Source organism: Corvus hawaiiensis, chromosome 20 (assembly GCF_020740725.1).
Source record: "Corvus hawaiiensis isolate bCorHaw1 chromosome 20, bCorHaw1.pri.cur, whole genome shotgun sequence".
Lineage (NCBI taxonomy): Eukaryota > Metazoa > Chordata > Aves > Passeriformes > Corvidae > Corvus > Corvus hawaiiensis.
This window is the reverse complement of record NC_063232.1, coordinates 528,045-554,453: the sequence shown is the minus strand read 5'-3', so window position 1 is coordinate 554,453 and position 26,409 is coordinate 528,045. Positions and strand designations below refer to the sequence as shown.

General features: G+C 47.2%; 1 long non-coding RNA gene across 1 annotated transcript in view; it reads right to left on the bottom strand.

Moving 5' to 3' along the window:
* Positions 1–7,745: 7,745 nt before the first annotated feature.
* Positions 7,746–26,409, bottom strand: part of LOC125336371 — a 30,038-nt gene continuing 11,374 nt past the window's right edge. Inside the window, exons 4-5 of the long non-coding RNA XR_007207737.1 lie at positions 14,837–15,068; positions 7,746–8,551 (exon numbers count right to left, since the gene is read on the bottom strand). This is a non-coding gene — a long non-coding RNA (uncharacterized LOC125336371). The remainder of the gene's footprint in view (positions 8,552–14,836; positions 15,069–26,409) is intronic.

Sequence of the window (26,409 nt, the reverse complement as noted above, 5' to 3'; positions counted from 1 at the left end):
GCGCGGGCCCGCCCCGCCCGCGCCGCCCCGGGCTCGCCCCGCCGGCCGCAGCGCTGGCGACAAGATGGCGGGTGGCAACAGAAACACAACAGGCGGGCGCTGGCGCGGCCCCGCTACTACGCGGCGGGCGGCGCCAAGACGCGGAATGGAGCGCGGGGCGCCGCCCGGACGGGACGGGGCGGGCCGGGACGCGGCGGCCGGCCCAGGCCGGGGGCGCGCGAAGACGGCCCCGCAGCCCCGCCGGTGGCGCGGGGTGGGCGCGGCCCGGGCAGGCCCCGGGGCGGGCGCTGGGCGCGGGGCGCGGCGGCGGCCGGTCCGGTCCGACGGCGGTGCGATCCGGGCGCCGCGTTTTGCGGCCGGCGCTCCCCCCGCAGTGCGCTCGCGGCCCGGGGCGCGCTGTCAGCGCGCGCGGGCCAATGGGCGCGCAGCACAACACGCGTGCTGCCCTCCACATGGGCGCCCCGCGCCGCCGCGCGCCTTAAAGGGGCCGCGCCCGCCGCGCCCCGCGCACGTGCGGGCCCGGCGGCTCCGGGGGGGTTCACCGGACCCCCCGAGCCCGGGAACGGAACCGTCCCAAGCGCCCGTCCCGCTGCAGCGGCCGGGCCGCCACCCCTGCCCCGCCCGGCACCGCGCGCTCGGGTGCCCGCGGCATGGGCCCGGCTCCGCTCTGCCCCCGCAGGGCTCCCAAGTTCTGTCCCATTGCTACAAAACCCTCCTGAGCTGTCCCGGGTCACTCGCTGTCGGTGCGTGTGACTGAGGGCTCCGGCGTGTCCTGCCCCGCAGCCGGTGCCGTGGCTGCACGGAAGGGAAAAGCCGAACCCTTCCTTTGGATAAAAGCAAGGAAAGGAGGGAGCCCGTTGGAAAGGGTCGGCACACGCAGTGCCCGCCTTGGGAGACACCTCACACTGCAGCTGCCTACGGTGGACGTGAGCGACGTTTTCCTTTATACGGCCCTTTTGTCAGTAGCTTGCAAAACTAAATTGAACTTCAATTATCCACAGGGAAATTTTCCATTCTAAGTATCTACCTCTGATTGACTTCTGGTTTTTGGCTGGGAAAAGATACTGAAGTAAAGGGAAAATAAACTGGTTAGAAAAATCAATGCTTCTCACGGAAGGAATGGCATTGAAAAGAACAGATTTTCGTATGAGAATTTTCATTCTACCTAAAACCATTAAGGAATTCGCAAACTGAAAACTACCCTGAGAAATGGCCACTGAAGGGGGCAAGCCCAAACCCTTGGGAGATGGGCTGTACTGGTTTGTGGAGCTTGGGGCTGGCTCTAAAGGTGCTTCTGTTTCCCACCGCCTTGTGCTGGGCGGTCGGGGCGATGTCTCGTCCTTGCTCAGCGTGTGATTGGTGGCCTCATGTACTGCAAGTTCATCTGATCCTGCTCTGCAGATGCAAGGAGTCATTTCCTCCTGGGTTTCGCCATGAACTCATCCCTGCGTTATCTGAATTCCTCACAACAGTAATGAGGGTATCGTCATCACATACGAGCAGATGATGTAGACAGCTATGAGCAGAAGAGGTAAATAAAATAAAATAAAATATAGATGTTGATAAAGCCTGGCCAAAAGAACTCACCTGGGGTACCTTCGGGCAGGTGTAGTTCATGGAGGGACAAGCTTCATTTCTCATGGAACTTTTCAGCAGCTTTCCAATCATCTCTGCAAACCGCCTCACCGGCTCCTCCCAGCTCCCACAATGAATGGAGGAGTTTTACCACCAGGAATGCCTTCCATCAGCCAGCCCAGTTCCCCAGAGCAGCCGCCTGGGCTGTGTGCTGAGCTCAGCCTGTGTGACAGCAGCGTGAGCACTACTGAAAGTCACACAATGCACGTGGCCTTAGGGAGCTCAGCAAGAGCTACTCCAGGGCAGACCGAATCTGACATCTCCCACGTTCTTCCCTTTGTAACACGGGCGTATTGAGGTTTATTTTGCGTGTGTTGTGTGTGACTCTATATGTCAGATTCAAAAACCTTTTCAGGTGCCGTACAGTAGTTTAGTTCTGTGCTGGGTTAATGCTTTAGCAGGAGGCAAAACATTCCTTCTTCTGCCTGCTCACATCTTTTGCAGCACTAATCTCCAAGGAGAGTTGTTTGTTTTGAAACCTTGATCTCTGTGGACTCTTGACTGCTAAGCTGGCTCCTAGCTTTGGCAGCTCGAAGTATAAATCAGCGTCATTAAACAATCATATCTGAGTGATGTTTCCTGATTAAATTTATTTATTGCAAGTTTTTGGACCTGGCTGATGCAGCAGCTTGGGTACACATCTAGAATCCATCAACTGTATATTCATCTACCTCTGGAGGGTTTTTGCTGAACCATTTGACACTGTTACTGGGGACAGGGATAAACCAGAACACTTACGTTACCTGGGTTACGCTTACATTAGCTGGGTTGACTTTGTGAACGCTTTAGGGACAGTGTTTAAAATTTTGCGTATATGTTAGAAGTACCAAGAGGTCCAATTTCTACCCCATTATGCTTCACTTTTGGGAAGAGCAGGCACTGGGCTACCTCCACAACCCTGCCAGACACAGACCCTAGGGGCTCAGGGCACCGAGGGGCAGAGTGGCTTGGCCTGAAGTCAGAGCTGTCCTTCCCATCAGGCTGCCAAGCCTGGGGGACTCTGCTCAGGGTTATGCTGGTCTTTCTCACCTGGGCTACTCCTGACAACAGCCCATTGGCAGGAATCTCTTCCCAGGAAGAGAAGGCTCCTGCAGCTCCTGAGCAGGTGGCACTGCATGTGGCACTGCTGGAGCTGGTGCATCCAGCCCTGCGCTAGGGGGACAGGGGCCTCTTCAGTTTCCACTGTGGTTTTAAAACTTTCAGTCAAATCTGAATGAAATTGACTGATTTTTTTTTTTTCATCTTCTCTAAAGATTAGATGTAACTTATGAGAATTTAAACCTTTGGTCTCCTTATAAGCATATATAGTTTCAGAGGAGAGTGAGCCTGTTTTGAGGGAATGCTGAGGCCATTTTATCTTCTTATCTGTGTATTATTTCCTGTTTAGTCAGTCCTTTAGATCGCATTGGATGATACTCAGATGGCACAGATATTGATCTCTACTATGTTGTGGCTGTAGCTGAGCCCGAAGGAAATCACTCTGAAACATTCCGAGCGGTGAATTTGAATAATACCTTAATCATAAAGCTGGGTTGTTTAAATGCCTTTCTTTGTTTTGAGAGTTATTGATGACATTAGATAAAGTTTGAATGGGCTTAGATTTATTTAGATAAAATGGTGATGATATTCATATATAGACAGTGCAGGAAAAAGCAGCAGTGTTTATGGGGCTCATCATCTTTCCTTATATCCAACCTTCACCCCCACCACAAAACAAGATTTGAAAGGAGATGAAAAAAATCTCCATTTGAGGATGACACTTACAGTGACACAAGGCTCACCTAATACGCTACATATATCCTGTACCAGGGATGTGATGGATGTTAAAAAAAACCACTTCAGCTGTGCAGATGTGGAAGAATAACTGCAATAGTGCTGGAGACCTGACAATCTCCTTCCTGCTCTTCTGCTTGTTTCCTTTCCGGCTGTGCAGCAAACAGCTTCTCTGTGCTCAAGCCATCCTCAGGATTTCTGCATCCTGTGACTGGCAGTGAGTTTAGCTTGCTGGCAATATTAATCTCTGGGACTCTCGTTAATTTCCTGACTTTTCTGAGGTCACACAACCCCTGTGAGCCGGGGCATCGCCCCCGGCACTGGTGGCTGTGGAGGGACTGAGCTCTGTGTTTGCGCCCTGCGTTGAAAACTCCCAGCATCCATCTGCCCCAGCTGGGCTCCACAACTCAGCTTCCAGCACATGGGAATTCTGCTCTTCCCTCACTCTGAATAAGCAACTTTTCAGTTCAGGCATCTGAATAATCTGTCTGGAGTCACTGGAGTGACTGCCTAAAGTTTTATCTCCTGCTTAAACACTTTGTTGCTCAGGGCCTAAATTATGACTGAACATAAATGATTAAATGAGTGTTAATTCTCCCTTTTCAGGCTTCACACCAAATAAGAAATCCCCCGAACTGTGCTCACATGAAAGCGAGAGTTTATCTCAGTATTTTCATTTTGAAATCCAAGAACTGAAAGCAGAAAAACCCACAAGGGTGAAAATAATTACCGTTGTTTCCTACTGAACCATTCTTTCTCTGTAATAATTTTATTTAGGGTTTTAATGATGAATAAATTCTTATTGTAAATATTTAATAATGGAGAGTGGTTAAGCAGGACGTGTGTGATGAACAGGTCTCACAGAGATCTGCTGATACGACTGAAAACTCGCCCATTCCTCCCACAGCAGCACCTGACATCCACCCTGGGCCAGCGCTGGCAAGTGCTGACACCGAATTCCCGGGGTCTCAGACACTCCCCAGGTTCCTCCTGGTTTTACCCAGTAGTCCCCATCCTGGTCCAGGAACTTCAGCACAGCGTAAGGACAGATTATATTATGCCAATAATATGCAATTCATAATATTTCTACTATAACAGCACACGCTGCTACAGATGAGCTCAAGGGAAGACCCAAACCCTTTCTGGGCTCCCGGGGCTCACATCTGGGGCTGGCTTTTCCTGGCCTGCTGCTGTATCCCGTGGTCTTCACTTGTGCAATCCAAGCAGGTCCGGGTTTGAGCTCCACATGGGGCCAGTGTGGAAACACAGGGCACTATCAGCTGTGCAGGTCTCTCAGCAGGTAAGAACCTGACCTTGTGTGGTTTGCAACGGTGCAGGAAACTCTGTGCAGCAGCAATGGGCTGTGCTCAGCCGCGGAACATGCTGCTGGAACTGCTGAGGAACAGGGGGAGGGAAAGGCCCATCCAAAGTCCATAGGCTGCATGCGGAGGTCTCCCAGGTCTGGAGCAATGGCTGACGGAGACACCAACACTGAACACACCACCACAGTCTGCTGCAAATATGGTCTGTGACTAAAATACCTGCTTGGAGTGATAGAATCTAATCTACAGAATACACAGAGAAACACAATTCTTCTCCCCTGAGAACTGGAATGGCCTCTGCGCGGCTTGGAGTCACCTTTCAACTGCATTAAAAGCCGTGCCAAGTGATGCACCCTGGAGACGACAGCTACTGAGCGATTTTGACCCGACCGTGTTCTTCTGCGTAAACGAACCCCCGCGACAGCGCTGGGGAGCCCCGGAGCAGCGCTGGGTGCGCTGAGACCCGCGGGGCAGCGCTGACACCCCTGGGGCAGCGCTGGGTGCGCTCGGGACAGGGCAGGGCAGCATGCAGGGCAGCGCTGACACCCCTGGGGCAGCGCCGTGCCCCCGTTCCCGGGTCGGTGCTCGGCGGTGCCGCTCTCCAGCTCCGGGACCGAGCCCCGGGGCCGCCTGGCACTTCCGGCAGCCGCCGGCAGAGGGAGCCCCGTGCAGCCGCATCCCGCAGCGATCCCGCAGCGATCCCGGCAGCGATCCCGCAGCGATCCTGCAGCGATCCTGCAGCGATCCCGGCAGCGATCCCGGCAGCGATCCCGCACCAGTCCCGCAGCGATCCCGGCAGCGATCCCGGCAGCGATCCTGCAGCGATCCCGCAGCGATCCCGCAGCGATCCCGGCAGCGATCCCGCACCAGTCCCGCAGCGATCCCGCAGCGATCCCGGCAGCGATCCTGCAGCGATCCCGCAGCGATCCCGCAGCGATCCCGCACCAGTCCCGCAGCGATCCCGCAGCGATCCTGCAGCGATCCCGGCAGCGATCCCGCACCAGTCCCGCAGCGATCCTGCAGCGATCCCGGCAGCGATCCCGGCAGCGATCCCGCAGCGATCCCGGCAGCGATCCCGGCAGCGATCCGGCAGCGATCCGGCAGCGATCCCGGCAGCGATCCCGCACCAGTCCCGCAGCGATCCCGCAGCGATCCCGGCAGCGATCCCGGCAGCGATCCCGCAGCGATCCCGCAGCGATCCCGCACCAGTCCCGCAGCGATCCCGCAGCGATCCTGCAGCGATCCCGGCAGCGGTCCCGCAGCGATCCCGCAGCGATCCCGCACCAGTCCCGCAGCGATCCCGCACCAGTCCCGCACCGATCCCGCACCGGTCCCGGCAGCAGCAGCACAGCTGGTGCTCATCGGCCACGGGGGGTGTTTGCAGGGCTTCCCAAAATGCCGATACTAAACTCGCAGCCCAGCGAGTGGGAGATAATTGGCAATGAGAGTCATGACAAAAAAGGGTTTCTACTGTTCTATTTCAAAGAACAGTATCATTTCAGTCCTGCAAACATTTCCGGATGGATCATCCAGCCTGGCAATCATTTTTTATGCTATCCTGACCTTCCTGCAGTAATTCCTGTCGGGTTAGATTGGATATTGGGAAGAAATTCTTCCCTGTGAGGATGAAGAATGAGGGGGATACCCTGGCACAAGTTGCCGACAAAAGCTGTGGCTGCCCCTGGATCCCTGGAAATGTCCAAGGCCACGCTGGAGGGGGTTGGAGCAAGCCGGGGTAGTGGAATGTGTCCCTGCCCATGGCAGGGGTTTGGAACTGGACGAGCTTTGAGATCCCTCCTGACTCAAACCAGCCTGTGGCTCTGTGAACAGAGGGGGAGCAGTTTCTATCACATACAGCATTTGTGAGACCTGTACACATCACACCAGTTCTTGCCTTTAATGCAGTCCCACAAAGAGCTGTGTAAGTCTACAACTAAAATAACAACAACCCAACCAAAACAGAACATGTTGGAAAAACAGCCAAGTAAGAAATGAGGATGTAATAGTTTGGATGGGTGAACCTCTCATCTGCCTGGGCCACAGAGAGGGGTGTGCAATGTAAAACAGGCGTGGATTTCCTAATCAAGGCACCCTCATGCAGGGCTGGTGCTGCTGGTGGAAAGGACACCCTGTGTTTCCCCACACAGTGAGGAAGCTGCCCCTGCTCACGGCCCTTCCCTGCAGAGCCGTGGCTGCAGCCTCGGCCCTGCAGTCCCTGCCTGGGATCCCTGTCTCCATCTTCGTGGACCCAAGGGTAAGCAGAGGTGCTGGGGACAGGATGCAAAGTGCCATGAGCAGCCATCCATCCCCAGCCCCGACCAATCCCTGCCAATACCCCACAACAAACGTCAGCCCCAAACACGGTGTCAATAACTGATTGTGTGAGGAAAACGCACTGCCCTGGTGAAGGCATGGAGCAGTTTGGTCCTGGCATTGTGTAACTCCAGTTCCTGAGGGTCAACCATTTGATGGATGGGAGCTGATGTATTTAAGAGAGATTATTACAGGGCTGCTGAATAGCAGCATTTGGACTTGTCTGGAGCTGGGTTTCGCAGCCGTCAGGCTGCTCTCCAGGGAGCCTGTGACCTCTGAGGGATGCAGGAACTGGGCTACAGAAAATAGGAGGAAAAATATTTGCTGCTCCCTGCAAGTTCATTTAAATTGAGGACTCAGCAAAAGAACATTTAATAGATGTTTCTTGCCTTTGATGACTTAACCAAAGCTGACCCAGTGCAAGGGGAAAATGGACACGTTCCACCCTGTTTGCTACAGTAAAGATGCAGAATATTAAAAATAAAATGAAGTTGTTTGAAAAATTACAAACCTATCATCAATGTCTGAACATGACTTAAATCCACACAGGAGTGTATTAAGCTCTTCAGAGACAGGCTCTGGACAAGGACAGTGCAAACACCAGCTAAATAAGTTCTGTGCCAACATCCTCTTTTATTTTTAAATGTATTCTACAAAAGCATGTGAAAAATAGGAGCGCTTGAATGGCACAAACCAACTTGATAAAAGGTCTGAAAAGGGGTTTTATTCAGATTTATGATAAACAGCTGCATGGTTCGTAAAAAGACAATTTTCCTTTTGCTGTTTCTATGTGCTCATGCTTGTATCAAACAATTGGATATCATAATACATGGCCATATTAAAATTGAATGATAGCAAAAGCAGGTTTTAAGGAACAGCAACTCTAAAAATCATGCTTTGTGCTTGCAGTGGGATAACACTCCTGGACACTTTAAAATAAAACCCCAGCAACAAAATGATGTTACAAATGCTTTTTAAAGCAGATACTAAAAAGTAAGAGAGTTGGAAGTTTGGCTGTATCCTACCACAGTCGTCTGTGTCTGCTCTGGGAGGGGCCAGAACTGTCACAAAGCCAGGCTCTGGTTTAGGAGGCAACATGCACATAAATTATTCAACACTCTCACATCTAAAAATCAATGCTGTGTGCTGCCTAATCCAGCTTAATGTAACAGCTAGAAAACCCATTTATGAGCAATTTTAGAATAGGTTTTCCCACAGAACCTCGAGGTTGCAGTAGCAACAGGGAACAAGAGGCGGGAGCCTCTGCCCCTCCACATTACGAACAGGCACCCACGTGCCATTCTGCAGGTGACAGCAGAGAGCTGGCTGCATCCTGACCTCCCCTCCCAGGGTAATTAATGAGGACCTCTACATCAAATGGTGACAAAGTCTTTTACACGGTTCTTACTCCCTGGTAGCCGTACTGTTGCTCCTCACACACCTCGGAGTCGTTGAGAGGCCCGGGGGCTCACCAGGGGCTGCACCACCACGACTGATGGTCATCACAGCTGTGCACAAACAGACACCAACAGTAAATTCATTTACACTCCCTCCAGCATCACGCACACTATCACGCCTTCAATAATTAATACTCTAGCTTATGATGCACCTTTCACCCCAGGATCTCAAAGCACTCTGCAGTGTGTGGGGATGGATTTTTATTTTGCTGTAGTAAATAGAGTAGAGAAAGATTAACTGATTGACCAAGGTCATGCTGCGTTAACATTTTATTTCTGCTCTAGCATTTAACCGGATAGCTGCTGTGACCTTGGAAAGCTGGAAGAAAGCTGCATTTTAAAGCTAACAATGTAAGGATAATCTCCCCTAAAGTGTACCATATGTTTGTGATTAGGCAAAAGAAAAAGCATCAGAAGAATTGCTGGTCGTGCGAGTGTTCGCAGTGTTCTCTAGGGTATAATAGCTGGAAATTTCTGTGGAGCCTGAGAGAAGTGGATGCAAAGCTCCACTCCATTTCAAGGAAAAATGGTTGCTCAGCATCCTGGGCTCTGCTGGAAAATCAAGCTTGGTTATCCAGGAAAGTTTCTCAATTAGAAAAGCTGAGGTGATGAGGTGCTCAGGAACCAACACGTTCTGCTCTGCCTGGCTCCATGCTCTGCACGTGTCCACTCCTCCCACTGAGCTGTGCCCTCGCCAGCTCTGACTCTCCCTACAAGAACTAACCTCAGCAACATCTCCTTTGGGCCTCTCTGGTAATTTTATCCCATCAGCACTCACAAGCTCACCGAGGGTGTGTCCTCTGGGCTACCCCGTGGCATAGGCACATGATGGGAGCCACCACGTTGCCCTCCTGCACAGCTCTGTGCTGCCACCAGCAGCAGCCTGGCTCTCCCAGGGTTCCAGCTGGGCTGTCGTCCTTTTGTAATGAAGATAAACTTAACTCATTGCCAATGTATTCTCAAGGGGATGAGGATGCTGTCACATTTGACTGTCTTTTCTTGTGGCCCTAAATTGATGCTGCGAAGTCACACCAGTCACAAACCCTGACCAGAAGCCTTCAGACAAGAGCTCTGGGCTGCAGGAAAGGAGCCACTTGACTTGGCACAGAAAGAAAACAATCTTTTTTCTCCACAGCTCCCCCAGAAGTGAGTCAGTAGGCCTGACGAACAGAAAACACAAGTTGCCATAGAAACTCACATGCCTTCCACCAGGCGGAGAAAAAAATGTAGGCCAATATTTCTGCTTAGCTGGCTCCTGCTCTGGCTGCTCCTGCCTGCTGCATCCCAGGCCTCGATCAGCAGCTTGCAGTTATTTTGCCCCCAGCTGCGACAGGCCCTGTCCCCACCACCTCGGGAATGCACACACGCCCACGTGGGCACACGCAGGGACAGGGACACCACAGCCACTGAGCCAGCACCAGGCTCTTGTTGGGGGACCCAAATGACGAGCCCACTGACCACAGCAGCAATGGGAAGAGCCCTGGCACAGCAGCCCAAGCCCACCCCAAGCAGCATCTTCCCCGGCCTTCTGCTGTGAGCCTGGCAGAGAGGGCTGGAGGAAGAGGGGAAGTGATGGCTTTGAAATGGAATGTTTGTGCTGGATTATTCCAGCTACCTTTGATTTAAATAAACTCCCATTTCTCATCTGTAAAAGGGTGAGCCCTCAGCAGGGTGCAAGGGCACGCAGGGCATCCATGTGTGCAAAGCCCTCTGGGGTGCCTGAAGAGCAGTGGTTACGTGACATGTGCAATCTCTACTGAAACAGCCTTTGGTTTATTGTGTTCCCCAATCACATGCTATTCTTGGGGTTCGCTTTTAATTGTACAACAGGGCACGTTGCTTTCCTTCTTCCCTTGCTTCTTTGCTTGTGGATTGTGTTTTTTGTAAATTGCCCAGTGGCCTCCTGGATATTCACTGGGCTGTTATGCTGTAACTGGACCATAAATAAAACCAATCTAGAAAAATGAAGAAAGTCCACTTTCACCCTATTTTTACTGCAATTTTTTGTGACTCACTTCTAAGGAAAAAAAACCCTAAACACAATAGACTTTTGAAACTGCATTTGGGCACAGGCTAGTGTAAACTCAGTACCCAGCTTTGCCCACTGGATAGAATCTCCCACCAGGTTCTTGGAGCCTAGGATAACACAGCCATGAGACAACAGACAGCTGGGCCCCTGCCAACCCCATGCCCTGTGCCAAGTGCTGGTTCCATCAGGGGGAGTTAAAGGAATGTGACCAAAATGATGGAGAAAGCCTTTTCCTCCAGAGTAGAGCCCATAACCCCGCCACCAGCACGGAGAGGATATTTGTCAGTTCAGCTCAATAGCCTCCAGAAAATGTACGATGATCAGGTGCACAGTTTAAAAGAGCTGCCTGTGGTTAATGAACGGGCTCAAGATCCTGACAGCTGGAGAGACAGGTGGTGGGTGGTAACACCTCTCTTCTGAAAGGGCTTTTGGTTTGGGGGCAGAAGGGAGCATCTCAGTTTGTAAGTGATCTATGTTGTTTGGGCAGTGATGTGACTGTTGGGTTTAATATAATTTCAAATCTCTCCAGGTAAAGAGAGTTTAATGCAATTATCTACAGATTGTGAATGAAGACATAGCCATAACACCCAAACTCCTACAATACATTTACTTTAAGACATCCTAGCAGGAAATGGTTTCTTTTCACTGTAAAATATTGAGTGAAAAAAAATAAAGAACTAACGGGACTGTTTTATTCTTTAAAAATGGCAAAAGAGGGAGGTTCAGTCGCACTTCTCCCCAGCTGCTGGGCTCCAGCAGCTCCCCATGCCCCAGCAGCCCCTCATACCCAGGCAGCCCTCAGAGCTGGCAGGGCTTCTGCAGAGCTTCAGAGGGCATGAGGAACCTGCTTCCAGAGTGACACCCAGCTTTATTCCTGGATCTGCTGTGGCCTTGGGAAAGGGATTCCACACCCTCCTCTGTTTACCCTGACACCTCCTGTTTGAGGCTGTTTGGTTTTCTCCACCTTGAAAGCTTGTTCTCCATGACAAGATCTGCCTGTTTCAGTGATGACACTAATGTCCCCCCTGTTTTTTAATGGTTACTGTAACATAGCTAGCTAATAATCACTGGGTTTATTTTAGGTATCTGCTTTGGGAGAGCAAGAGTCAGTAAAACTTATTTTACAGCTAAAAATCATTTCATGGGTTTAATAAAAGTAGAACAAAATCCAAGAGAAACCTTGCAATGTTTTCACAGGGGAAGTGAGAGTCTAATTCTGTGGCTGCCACTGCTAGATTCAGTATGTGGGGCACTTCCCGCTGGAAAGGAATGAGTAAGATAGTGTAGAGTTAAAAAAATAGAAGTCCTAAACTTACTAGAAAATGAGAACTTGAGACTGTGTGAAAACTCAACAATAATTTCTAGAAGGTCAAGAGTTTGCAAACACCAAACCTAACTCTGCAAACAGGATCACTTGGTGAGCTGCTGCTCCTGCTCACATCAAGGGGCATCTCACAACTGCCTTCAGTCCCTTGTGTGTTGAAGCCATGCTGATATTCAGCCTCTAAAGTGGAGTTTGCCCTTTGGAAAGTATAAAAAAATCTTTAAAAAAATGGAAATCATGCAGAATTACAACTGAAAAATCCTTCATCCAGAAGGAAAGCAAATCCTTCTCTTTGCGGATCTAAAACTGCAGGAGGAACATGATCCCTGAGAGCATTGGCTCCAGCTGAGCATGGCTGGGACTGCGACCTCGAGGCAGGGGCACTGCCCGCTCTCTAAGCTGAGGCAGACCGTGATTATTTCACTGCTTCCCACTGTGGACAAGAAAAAAGATGTTTAAGGTAAGAAGTGAGCATCCTCTCTCCATCTTGATCTCTCTGCTTACAATGTATTACTTCTAACTAAAATAACCTATGAAGTTCAAAGATTTATGTTTGACTAGAAGATTTCAGTTTTCGTAAGAGCAGATGTAGAAAGTACCAGTATTCACGCACTGGATTTGTGCCTACATTGAATGGAACAGTCTAAAAGAACCACAGAGGAAATTTTCTGTTCAGGAATAAGTAGCAGTTAACCAACTTCCCAGTATGTTGAATTTAAATGTTTCTCTCCACACTGAAGTTACCGGAGCTCCCTTGTAGAGAGCTTTACATGTTGAAAGGAAGGGAGTTAATTGGTGAGTGATCAAAGATTTCTGCCTGGTAATTTACAATCATTCCAGGGCAGGATTCCTGTGGAGAGGAAAAGCAGGCATCAGTAGGATGCTAAATGATGAAACGCTCCTATGGAGGCAGTTATATATTCACCCAAATCTCCTGTAAAAATGCAGCAATCTTCTAAGAATTATAAATCTGCTTTTCTGCAGAGGAGCCCCTGGGTCAGCACTGCACATCTTCTGTACCACAAAAATGGAGAGCAACAAAGATTTCTCCCTCCTTTCTGCACTTCCACTGCCAGCCATCGTGTCTCCTCTCCTTTCCATGCCTTGGTTTTTGAGCCCCTCTGTTTGCCAGCACCAGGTGAGTGATTTTAATAGCATGAGTGAAACTACTCGCATACAGCAACCGAATCACCCCCCGAGCCCACCACCACCACCAGAGCCCTCCCATCCCCAGACGCACACTGCCACGGTCACCAGCCTCCACAAGGATGGAAACACTGCTCCTTGGAAAGTACTTGGCGATTTTAATCCTGCAGATGCGCATTACTCACCACAGTTACAACAGCAACAAAACTAATGAAGATTGGTGATTAACCTAAATTGTTCACACTTGAAGGGTCAGATAAGCACTGCAGATACCAGTGTCCCTTGCTGACAGCTGATTTTCCCTGTGTGTTACATCAGCTCCTGCTGCACTTAGCTGATGTAACAAAGGGCTGTGCACAGAAGCCACCCCTGCTCGCGGTGTCACGGCATCACCCTGCGCAGCCCTGGGCTGAACCATGCTGGGCCCTCTCCAAACACTCGCGCAGCCTCTGCCAGGTCCGAGCCCACAGGCTGCCCGCAGCCTCTGAGCAGCCAGGCGTGGAGCTAGCACTCCTCCAGATTCCCCACACAGACTCCTGCCCGTGGTCAGAGCCCTGAGCATCCCACACCTGGGCTTTCCTGCATCGCCTCCCTGCATAGCCGGGCTCTGCTCTCTATTCCCACACCATGCTGAAAGCAGATGTCTTGTCTGCTGCATGCCTGCTGCATTTAACTGTCCATGTTCTGTGTACCAAATTGTCTTTACGCTATTAAGAATTGAAAGAAAATGTTTTATACTACTGGAAGATGTGCTGTGGTAGTGATTTCAACTGGTTCTAATAACCCTAGATAATTTTTTTCTCCTGCTTTCTCCCAATTTGAAAGCTCAATTAATTTTGGGCTACAACTCTGTCTATCATTTCAACTACATGTGGCAGAACGAGAATTCATGCGAGATAATGGTTAATTTTTGGTATCTTCTGCTGCCTAATGACAGGTGTGCTGTCCTAAATAATTAGCTTTCAAAAAGGGATCCCCTTAACCCTTCTCTGAAACTGGGTAGTGATCTCAGTTTTACTTCATTAAGCTCTTGACAGCTCAATGTACTCACATCTGTTACTGTTTGGTAGTTTGATTCCAAGAACACAAATCGCTTCAAGAACTGGCAACAAATTCATTCAGGCTCATGATGCAGATCAAAATCCATCTGTTTACTAATCAAAAGCCATATTTAATCGTAGTACAGCAGTGGTGTCAGCATGTCCTAACTTAGACCTTCTCTCTGCCCTAAATATGATAGGTAGAACTCTTCCCATAAAGTGCATATATTTGAATCAGATGTTTAAATGCATATAAGGATTCTAGCTCTGATATTCCAGCCCTTGCCTACAGGATTTGATCAATCTTGCAGCTTGTGATGCTGGCAGGACTTCTGCTAAAGCCATTCTAGAGCTCTCTGGGTGCAATGAATTGCAGCACTGGCACCATCAGTGAATTCTTGACCCAGTGAAAATCCAAGAAGTTTTGATGCTAATTATAGATTTCACTCATTATTTTCTTTAATATATGGTACGTCAGTGAGATCCCAGTTTATTCCTACCTGGAAAGAAATGCCTAAGGGATTTTACAAGGTGGTTAACCCATGACCACTACATTAAGGCTCCAAAACAAATGTATCCCATTTGCTCAGGGATGACAGATTAATAAATTGTTCCACCTCATTATCCCTGTAATTCCTGATGGCATTGCTTGGAGGAAGTCTGGAAAATGACATTGGCCAAAGGTCAGTGCTCCTTTTGCAAAAACAAGATTATAAACCTTAATACAAACATAAATGATTCCAGTGGATTTATGAAAAGGCAGTAGAAGTCCTAATTCAGGCTCAAACTATACTTACCAGTGCAAGGACAGAGCCCGTGCTGTGGAGTCCTGTGCTGGGCACAAGAAGTGGCAGCTGAAGCAGATGGGACCTCGTGTCCGACTTCTCTTGCCGGTGCCTGTCCCTGGCCATGCCGGTGCCGCCCCACGCCCTGGCTGCCCCAGGCTGGTGGCTGGGGTGCAGGTGCTGTGCCTGGGCTGCCCCAGAGTCACAACACCAACAGGCTGGATCCTTCCTCTGGCTGGAACATCTATTCAAAATATTACAGAGGATGAACAGCAGCTTAGATAGAGTTCTGCAATTCCAAACCCATGAACCAGGATGAGGACTCTCTTGAGCCAAGCTTTAAAGTAGTGCCTCATTTTAAGCTTCTGTGCTTCGCAATGTCCCTAATAATCTTCAAACCCACAGGGTCAGATTTGCAAGTTTCTGTCAACAACAGCAAAAATGAATAGAATATTTAAAGTAACAAAACTCGTGCCTGCAGGAGTGAAGGAAAAGGTGAATATCATGGAAGCTCTGATGAAATTATGAGACCCGGAAGCTATGAAGTACAACTTTTAATAAACAAAGATGAGACCAGCTACAAACATACAGAGGTTTACATATTGATTATCTTGGCAGGGAAGCTCATAAAACCAGAAGGAAATAGGAGGAAAATTCTGGCTCAAAATAATTCCTCTTGATGGTGACAGTCGTGCATTTTCTATGTAAACATGTTATATTCTGGTTTCCTACTACAGAATGGATGAAGTAGATAAAAAATTGAAAGATCCTGTAGGTAAAGATGCCAAGCAGAAACAAACATGATTTTTGTTTGGCAGCAAACACTCTGTCACTAAAGCACCTGGCATTTAAAATGTTGATGTTTGTATCTTTCTCTCTGAATATTTTAAGCAGGAAGAACTGCTCTGGAGAAAGGATTATAGTAGGGAAGGAACTATAACCATCAACCTCAGCCATGTTAGAGATTAATTCATAATGTCACTTCACTGAAAAATTACTCGTATTTCACCTCTCTTTTTCCAAAGGTCTTTAATTCTCCCTCTGCAAAGGAATGTTATTTTTGCGGTTCAATTACATTTCAACCATTCAATCAGACTCAGCTCTATATAAACGTATGGATCCTTGTTTCAGATTCCCTTGCTCAGCTTTTACTTCATGAAGAGAAGAGCTGTGTGCCAAGGTCACAACTGATTAATCTTGACCTGTGAACCTTGAAAGAATAAAGTCTCACTATAAATGTGTTATTCTATTCTACATAGTAAAGGCAAATATACTCTGTATCCATGACAAATAACAAACTAATTTCTCCTGGCTTTACTCTTTAGTTGCTAATTAAGCACTTAAATACAAGATCTGTTAATTCTTTTGATAGATGATGTGCCTATAAAAAGGGCAAAATCCTTTGGCCTTTGAGCAGGCATGATGGAGGTATCTTCTCATCAGGTATTTTGGGAAGGATGCTTTGCCAACGCTTGTGGATGCTCTGGAAAGAGCTGCCACCACTGCACTGCACCCCTGTGACATGGATAGTATTTACAAGTGTATGTGTAAAGGCTTCCAGTGATATTGTGGCAATATTTCTGAATTACTGGTACTATGAATATTTTAACATGTATTTCTGGTATATTTGTTAGAAATTTGGCCACAAGACAGAGGCAAGTGGAGTTATTTTAAAAGAAAAATGTTTGCTAAATGGATACTGTTACGCAAATTCTATTATACAGTAAATAAAAACAAATAAATAAAACCAAAGCTTTGAGGGGAAAACCAACAAAAAAGACATTCAGGTCAGCCTTACACAGCACATTTCTCATTGCGTGTGCAGTTCACTGGCAGGCTTCTAGAAGAAAATGAAGTATAGTACAGAACAGGCCTCATAGCACTGGCACTTCTATGTTAACCAGGAAACAGCAAAGTCAAAACAAATTTACCAGGTGCTTCTTGCTACTGCAACCAGGACAGGAACCTCTCCATTTGTGACAATGAATTTAGCTGTGCCCAATGGACACTGTGGAATCATTTCCAGAGTACATTAGAGCAGGTTCACATGGGTGTTTGCAGCAGGTGATTCCATATTGCTCACAGATCTGAGGCCCCATGCAAATGAAAACATGATAAATCTATTTTTATCTTTAATCATTCATTTGGAAGCACTGACAGGCACATTAGGGACTCCTGTCTAAAATTAGTTCTGTTCATGCTGGAAGCAACCATTTATTCTATCAAGCTATTTGTACGCTTAATGTCAGAAGACTTCTGGGAGCTGTTCCTGGTTTTGTGTGAGTTTTCTCTGAAACACATGAGTTTGTTCCTGGAATGTGGCATTGCTGTTGTAATTACCATCCTAAAGCTCTATGAATTATATGTCATTAAGATCTCTGTTAGCTGTCAGACCACAAACAAAACACAAATGTCTCTCTGGAAGCTAAGCAGTAAGGGAGGAAGACGGCTGCAGTTTGCCATCAGGAGGCGTGCAGCAGCCATACCAAAGAGCAGTGGATCATCCTCCACCTGTGACATTCCCATAGCCACAGTGGTCTGACTGTGCAATAGTGGCTCCAGGGGCTGCCTTTGGGACCAAGGCCAGTAACAAATAACATCTCAGCAATTCTGATCTGCATTCAAATACTCTGATCAGATGCCTTAAGGGCACAGAGAAACCCCAGCCCTCTTTATGACGCTGCACTACCAGTTCTAGTCACCTTTTCTAATTTTTTTTCTTCTAAAGGTTTTGGAGGACTCAGGAGCACATGAAACAATCTTCCACATCTTAGACCAGCACTGCTGCTGCAGCCCTGCTTGTTCCCCAGTGCCCAGGCAGTTCTCAGAACAGCTTTGGTCATGCCCAAGTTCTTACAGACCCAGTGAGACTTGTTTATAGAGATAAAAGGAGGTTTTTAAACCAGGATTCAATCTATGCCTAAAGCCACCACCACCACAGGAGAACTTACAACAATCCCTCTTGTAGACACTGCAGCTTCACCCCCGTCTTCCCAAGAGAACTAGTGGGAAGGCAGAATGGGCTTGGCTGTCACACAAGTCTTGAGGACGGCATATTACATATTGACCATAAAGTCCATGTGATCTAAGCTCAATTTGCAGCGATTGTTCCCGTGGTTGGGTCGCTTAGCCACTGGATGTCACTGTTAGTCTGAGCACATAAACGCAAACGGCATTTGTTTGGCATTAGAAAATGTTTAAAGACATGAAATGATGTCTTTAAACATCATCGGGATGAAACCGAGTGCACTGCAGAGGGATCATCTCTTCGGATGCTGAAAGCATTTGCTCAGGTCTCACACTTGTGACAAGTTGACAGTGTAAAGAAGTGCCTGGTTTAATGAGGTTTTCTTTTTTTCTCTCTTTTGGTGACTCATTTATGAAGCTGATAGCAACTCGTGTGTTCTCAATTCCACTCCTCTCCTGGCAGTACATTCGTGTCCTGAGCCATTTGGTAATTCCCAGGCAGAAGCGGCGCGCAGAGCCCGGCTCCTACCCGGCGCTCCCGGGCCAGCCCCGGCCGCGGCTTCCCGGGAAGACGAGCCCATCCTGGCCTGTCTCCCTGTCTCCCTCACATGGACAGTCCGGCAAAGGGTTCCAGAACCAGCTGCCTCAAGCACAGACACCTCGAGAGCTTCATTTCCAAGTCTGGTCCTCTCTGATCAAACTGTCCCGAGTCCCAGTGACATAAAACATTCAAAACAGGAGCTGTCACTATACCCTCTTGAGTTAGGAGAGAAGAAAGGGAAACTTTTATTATTTTTCTCCTAAAATCTTCAAGTATCAAATAATAAAGTACCAAAAGATAGAAGAGCCATTTCTCCAAAGCGTTAGAAAAGAAGCTCTGGCCAAGTGACTGTAGGGTGTGAGCACAACCTGCCAGAACGAGCATAACATCAGGGAACAAGTCCAAGGTAATGGAGAATCCATCCTTGGAGAAGGCAAGGAGTGTAAAATGAACATGGAAAATCCAGAAAATAATAGTAATAATAGCAATAATGATAACAAATAATCCAACTCTACGCTCAATGCTCCTTGTGCTCCAGGAAAGCCTGAGCATGCAGCAAACCCCTCACAGCAGCTCCGAGCAGTCAATTCCACCTCTGCTAAGCCCGATGTGCACAATATTGTCATGACACTGCTGTGAGCCACGTCTGGCTGCACCTGACAGTCACTGACAGAGAACAAGAAGAGGCCTCTTTCAAAGAGGAGAGGTATTTGAAGAAAAGTCATTTGAAGCAATTTTACGAAAAAGGATGACTGATTTGTTTTACAATTATTTTAAAAAATTATTTAAAATAATTACATTGCTCTGAGTACCAATACTGTAATTTTAACACAGATATAATCACTGTAAATGACATTAAGAGCTTGTCTACAGATAAATTGCATTGCTCTGGTTATAATGGGATTGTTGAAGCTCAGCAAATCCCCAAATCCAGGTGTGGCTGAAATCACAGAAAAGGAAGGGAAAGAAGTTGTACCAGACCCCTAAACCTTTTTGGGCATACATTGACATGGCTCTTCCAGTCAAAAGAACTCATAACTAGCCAAAAGGATTGAATTTGAACGGAAGCAAGTGATACACCATCCTGAAACATGGAACTGTGATGGCAGCAATGCTGAAATATTCATACATTTAAACTTGAACACAAGTCCTGGCTACTGAAGTTCATGGTGAAATCCCCCCTTACTTAAGTGGCAACAGCAGAGTTCAGGTCAGCAACTACCTGGACCAGGTTCTGTCTCCAAAGCTGAAAACTAGAAATGAGAAGTGACCTAAATATTCAAAAATTGCTTAGTGACTGTTAGTGAGTCTATTTTTGAGTGGGTAACTGCAGACTCCTCAAAGAAACTTGATCACCAGAGATGAAGCTTTAACACGGCAGCGTCTTTTAATGGATTTCAGTTTGAGGCACATCGAAACACTAATCACTTCAGTGAAAAACTGGGTCAGAGTTAGCCCCATCTTCCCCAAAGTGCTGTAAAAGTAGATTTAAGTATATATATTTATATCTAATTTTGTATTCTGCTTAGAAGAGATGGCAAAGTATAGTGCTGAAACCCTTTTGGACGGTATTCACTGAGGGACAGCAATAAAACCAGCATCCACAAGGCCTTTTTTGCTAAGTCCTCTTTCAGCTCTGTTCTCAATAGATAAAAAAATCTGTATGTATTAGTGAGTCCAAAACCCCTCTACAATTCCTAACACACTTGGCAGAGACAGGGATATTCTGTACCTGTTAATTAGCAGGTGCAACATGAAGTAAGCAAACGCATTGATTTGTTATTTATGTCTGCACAGACCTGTAAATAAGAAGATCTGGATAAATAAAGATGTATTATTTTCCACCGATATTTCCAAACTGCTCATTGTATTTTACCATAAGTTCATATCTGTAGGCTTAGACTAAGGACAGTGAGTGGATGCCCCCGGGGTCAGCGCGGCTCCATGGGCAGTGCCGGCCGTGGAGCCTGGGCTGGCTGGGAGCAGGAGCTGTGCTCTCGTACTGCTTAAGCAGCAGCCTGGTAAGGTTCCATTTTCAGATGTTGTTCATCACTGATGCCTAAAGGTGACATGCTCGCTAAACAGGCCTGCTGCAAACCATACCAGATAAGACATAAAAGACATATTGGATTACCCAGTCCACATCTCCAAATGCAACAAAAATGAATGCCAAACGCTGTGGGGTTTGTCACTTGCAGCATGCAGCAGCCTTTCCATTATGCATTGCCTGATCCTCTGCCAGATTTCTTCAGGAAAACCAAGTGCTCGGACGAATGGGAAGAGCTTTTCTGGAGGTCTGTGGGAGCTGGAAGGAGGAGGCTGCTGCTCCATTCCTCACTTGCCCAAATGCCCTACCTGGCCCTTCCTTCCTTGCTTCACCCAGCTGTCAGTACAGGCAGTGAAGTTTCCTGCCCATGAAAGTCTTACACATAACAATTATATCACTGTTACTATATTTATTAACTAACCTTAATGCTATAAGTAAGCTCAGGACCCCAAAAATGGATTGCTATTTCCCAGATGATAAGAACTACTAAAATTATGAGGATTGTTGCCATTCCAGGACTGCTGCAGAAATCATTTGGTGCCAAGAAGGCATTCTGCAGTGGAGGAGGGCTGGTACAAATAATAGCTTCCTAATTCCCAGTACAAGTATATTGGTAACAGCTCCACAGACAGTTGGGCTGGGAGAACACTGAAGCAAACCCAGCTAGATGAGTTTAATTTCCTTTTGGTTTGGAATTACTCTTTACAGTGCCACTACACAAGTCCACGTGTTGGCTTTGAGCTGCCAGCTCCTCGGGGCAAGGTTTATATTAAGTACTCTTCCGCTTTTTTCTTTCTTTTTTTAAATCAGGAAACTATTTATATTCATTTCAAGCTTTGTAATCTGCTCCAGCCTAAAATAACAAACAAAAGAATACCCAAAGCTAAATGTTGACTCTACATCCCCTTTCCCAGCCTCCTATTTAATCAGCCTTGTGGCATATTGGAAAACAGAGCATTTAGTTCCACTTCATTATTATGGGGGTAAAAAAAATCTTACAGTCAGGCTTAAAGCATTCAAATACCTAAAGCCATATCCTAATCTGCACAGTACATGGGTGTAAAACAGACAGGCAATTTTTGTGTCCTTGGGGCAACACTGCTCATGGTGTCTGACAGGGGCTCTCTGTGTTTCATCAGCTCTTTCTGAGCACACTGCCAGGCGTGTCCATCAGGTAATAGGTATGTGGGAGTCAAGGGGGACAACAGAGGGACTGGAGCAAGGAAAGTTGAAATTGGAAATACACAGAGCTTCACATCAAGTATACATTGAAATTAGCATGAATCTAGCAGTGCTGTAGTGAAAGCCACCTGCAATCAAAGCAAAGAGTTTTACCCTTAATGGATCTTGCAAAATCCTCCCTGTTGCCTATTCACGGGCCTGCCAACAGCATGATTTTGGATCACTGGAGAAGAGAGGGCCAGGAGAGAGGTTCTTCTAACCTGGAGAAGACTCTCATCCTCTTGTGGCAAAAATCCCCACAGAACTCCGTGGTGTCACAGACATTTAGGAACAGGATTCCATGATCCCTGGGATGGCAGCTGACTTGATGACAGCTCAATTATAGACAGTCATTCCAATTGTCTGGTCCTTCAGCAGGTTTTCAACTGGCATCTGAGAATGTGAGGTCATTGATAAACAGGCCTCATATTACATTAATGACAAAGTGATAATATCTTTGAACTCATTTGGATTTCGTTCTTTCACATGTTGATCTCCAACATTCCCATATAAAAATAAACACATGTAAATATGGTAAAGCCTGATGATGCTGGTAAAAAATGTCAGTAGAGATTGAAGAATTAATTAAAATGGAAAAACATTATCTGGGGAAGGCCCTACGTAGAACTTTCAGTTTTGAAATACTAAAAGCTGACCATTAATTTCTCTGTCTTTTCTCTCTGACTGGGCACTGTCTTCATCAATATGACTACATTAGTTCCTGCCCTTAGAAAGTGACATGAAAACACCCTTCTGCTGGTCCAAAATGATGGAAGTATTCTAAAAGCAATCATGTTAGAATATAAGAAAGAGGCACAGAGTCATCATTTCTTTGTATTTCACAAACATTTGAAGTCAAAACAAGATAATGAGGCATTTCTGAACCTAGCCACCAATCAAAAACTTCTTGTTTTAAGTTGTTTTTCAAAATGAATCATTTTCAGGGATTAAAATTGCTCAGCGTGTTCATTGTGCTGGCCAGAGATTACAGACATCCTTGGGTTGCTGGCGTAGCTGTGTGAGCAGGTCCCGGTGAAGGCAGAGCTGGTGCACACCGCGGGGCTCCTCTGCGGGCGGGTGACGGCGGCGAGCAGGGTCAGTCGGGAATTGCCGTGCCCGCTACTGGGCACCTGTCCTGCCACTGATAACCAAAAACCTGGTCTAATATAGCCTTTTCTCTCTCCAAGTTCCTTTTCTCTCTCAAGTTCACTTGAGAACCTCTCCCTCCCTCCCTCCTGTGCGCGGCCGAAGGGCCGGTGAGCCGAGGAGGGGGCGGACGAACAGCGGGGGCGGGCAGGGGGGTCGGGGGTCGGAGCGCTGAGGAGGCTGCGGACGCTCTGCCAGCCGCAAGTTGTTCTCGCTCTGCAGCCCTGCGTGTGCAGGGCACGGAGGGCACGCCGGCTGCAGAGCAGCTACAGAACGAGAGCCTGATTTAAAATACAGACACGTAAGCACGGCAGAAACCCCACCTCCGTGGGATGGTCTGCGAGGGATCCAACGGGCAGAAACGCCACAGACACACTCCTCCCAGCGTAATTGTGACTATCGCAGCTGTGGCGGAGAGAGAGGGAGGAGGGCGGATGATGCAAGGCTCTCGGCATCACGCTCAGTGATGGCCAGACCGCAGCCTTCCGCGGGAGGCGGCGCTGGGATCCGCCCGGCAGCCCCGCTCTGCCTGCGGCGTGCGGGACCGGCACCGCGGGGCCCTCGGAGCTGGGGCCGCAGAGCCCGCAGGGACGGGCAGCATCGGCATCTGCCGCAACCCGGGCCTCCCACCCTACCCACACAGTTTATCCAGCAGCTGTGAGATTTACTCCACCACCACCGGCTCTTAGTCACTTCTCTTCAGAGCTCATTACAAAGAGTAATTAAATGGTCGTAACGTCCCCAGCCTTAACCCTATTTAGTAGATAAAGTGGATAATTAAGCACTGTTAGCTCCGTTTTGCCATGGAAACTGGTGAGAGAGGCTAACACAAGGTCACAGGGCCACTCTGAGTCAACTCAGGATCATAGTACATCAGTTACTGTCCCCTTCATCCAAAAATGCTGGGATACTTCGTTGCCTTTAAGGAATTATGGATCAAAACCACCACTCCTGTCTCATCACTGAGAAATCTAACACAGAGAAGTATTATATAATTTAACAAATAGAGTATTTGAGAACTTGAAACGAGCACTGGTATGTTGTATTCCATCTGCCAAAGGAGATGCTACCCTCTCTTTTAAACACTCTGCTTGATGTAGCTAATTGTCACATGTGCATATCCTTGTACTCATATATAGCAAACCAGTGAGATGTGACCAATCTGATACCTGGCCAGTGAAAATGCATCTTAAATGTCATTATTTGTAGCTGCTGAGGTAGAATCACAACCCCCTGACAGTCGTTCTGTCAGTTTGTCACGTGTGTAACTGCAGCGACAGCTCTGAGATGTTGGCCAGGCCTCTCCCCTGAGAGCACCTTCCCCGTGCTGACCGTGAGTCATGGGGCTGTCGCTGAACCACTGTATCCTCCAGGCTATAAATAGCTCCATTCCTATAAACTATTATCTCACTTCAGCCAGTCCATTTGCCTGATTCTGAAATGTTTATCTTGCCCTAACTGCCAGCCTAAAGGTGGAATGCTATTTTCAGCCTATGAGAAGCTTAAAGAGAGATAAATTTTAAAATACTCGCCTTTCCTGTATTTTTTTTTTATACCCTAGTACTTATGCAAGATGCTACAAAAGGAAGACCTCTACGTATTCACAACATATGAATAAAACTGACAATTTTTCTCTATTTACATGTCTCAACCTGGTTTCTAGGGAATGGAAAAGACTTCAAAAATTTTTGACTTTGCCCCTATGGCAGACCAGTAAGGCTTGAGAAGAGACCGTGTGCACTGCCTCCAGAGAGCCACTAGTGTGGACAACGACTGTCCCAACAAACAGGATCATTTGAACAACAACCTCACTGGGCCACTCCATCTCCCAAATCCTGGTTGTCTTTCAAAGCTTTCTCAGAAAATCCATGATTATACCCATATAATCACAATAAACTTTGAATTTTATACTTCCATTTAAACCTATTGAAAATTTGTGACAGATGTAAAGAGCGGGAAAACCAGACACATTAAATAATGTGTAGATAATGAAGAGCATCTTGCATAACCCACTGAGGTGAAAAAGCCTTTGAAGAGCAATTGCCTGTTACTGAACGTTGAATCAGTGTGAAATGCAGAATTTGAAAACTGCCCTTATATCTAAAATTCTTGATGAGATCTAAGTGGAGGGTTATTTCTTGCCAAGTAATTCAGGTATAATCAGGTGTGTTCCACCTGTGCCATGATCCCAGTACCAGACACAGGCTAACATTCCCTAAATTGGATCAGTACTCCAACGCCATTTGGAAGTTAAATGACCTGGGTAGCTCCTTTCTTGTGTGGACAGACTCAGTACTCACAGTGCAGCACAGCTCTGCTCTGAGCCATAGATATAGTGCTGGAAAAGAATAACACTGAGATACCCAAAAGATTTAGACAGCTTTAAGTCTTAAAAAACACCCCAAAACCAACCAACCAAAATGACTCAAAGCAAAGTCTCAAGAAGCCCAAGCTTTCTGGGGAAATGGAAAGCAGCTGGACCTGCCATAGGGATCGGACTGGTGGTGTGATGATGGTCCCTCTCCCCATCGCAGAGCCCCTTTCTCGCTTGGCTCCAAACCAGTGTCATTGTTAATTGGATGCTGAGTGATGGATCTGGCCACCTGGCACTCTGTCTGGCTCCGAGCTCATGATCAACTCACTTGGCAGACTAAGTGGGGAACTGGCCACCTGGCTACTATGGGGGCTACAGACTCGGCCGAGCCGATCACTGCCCTGCTCAGACATTTCTTTGATTGTGAATACCAACAGCAACTTCTCTCTTTTGCTGTGTTCACCTCTCCCACCACAACTGGTGTGCTCACAGACAAACACCCAACTCATGACCCCCTCCTCTCTTTCCTTCCCTCTGTCTGCCACAATGGATAAACACAGAATCCTGCCTTAATTGATAAATGGGAATAAAATGAGCTACTTGCCTTCTCTCCAATTTCTTTGAATTATTCCAAGTTCCCTACCCCCACTCTATCCTGTCTTGCTTCTCGCCATCATTCTCAACACTCCAGATTAAAATGTGTATTAGCTGTTGAACTGCACAACAATTTTTTGAATGGTGCAATTTGTTGAGTATTTTTCTAATTAGTAAAAATACTGATAAATTAAGAATAACATCAAAACAATGAACTGGACAAAAATGCTGTGAAATTAGACTCATGCCTGAAGGCAAGATTCTCCACTTGTCTTGCACCCTGTTCTATTATTAGTACTTGCAAAATCATAGTGAGAAAGGCCACAATTTTGATTTTTTTTAACATTTATTTTGCATATATGTAAATTACTCCACAAGAAGCAAGGCAGTTGAAATGAAGAGTGAAGTGCACAAAAATAAATCAGTACAGATCTAGAGTGCTGTTTGTGTCACTCTGTGAAACAACCCAAGTTCTATGAAAATTAATTTTACTACAAGATCTTAAAGGACTGACTACAAGTTCTCACATTTTCTACTCCATTTCCAACGTACCATAAGGAGGTTCCACAGTGGTTTTAAGCTGGTCTTGGGGTACAGTAAGTAGCTAATGTCAAGCTCTTACATCCATTACAAATGATCTGAAAATAATGTATTTTTCTAATCAAACAATTGCACAGAAATGCAGTCACTGGTTGGAACTGGGCTGTATTCATTGGTGTTACTTCCTTCTTTAAACCAAAGATTCTTCTGCACTT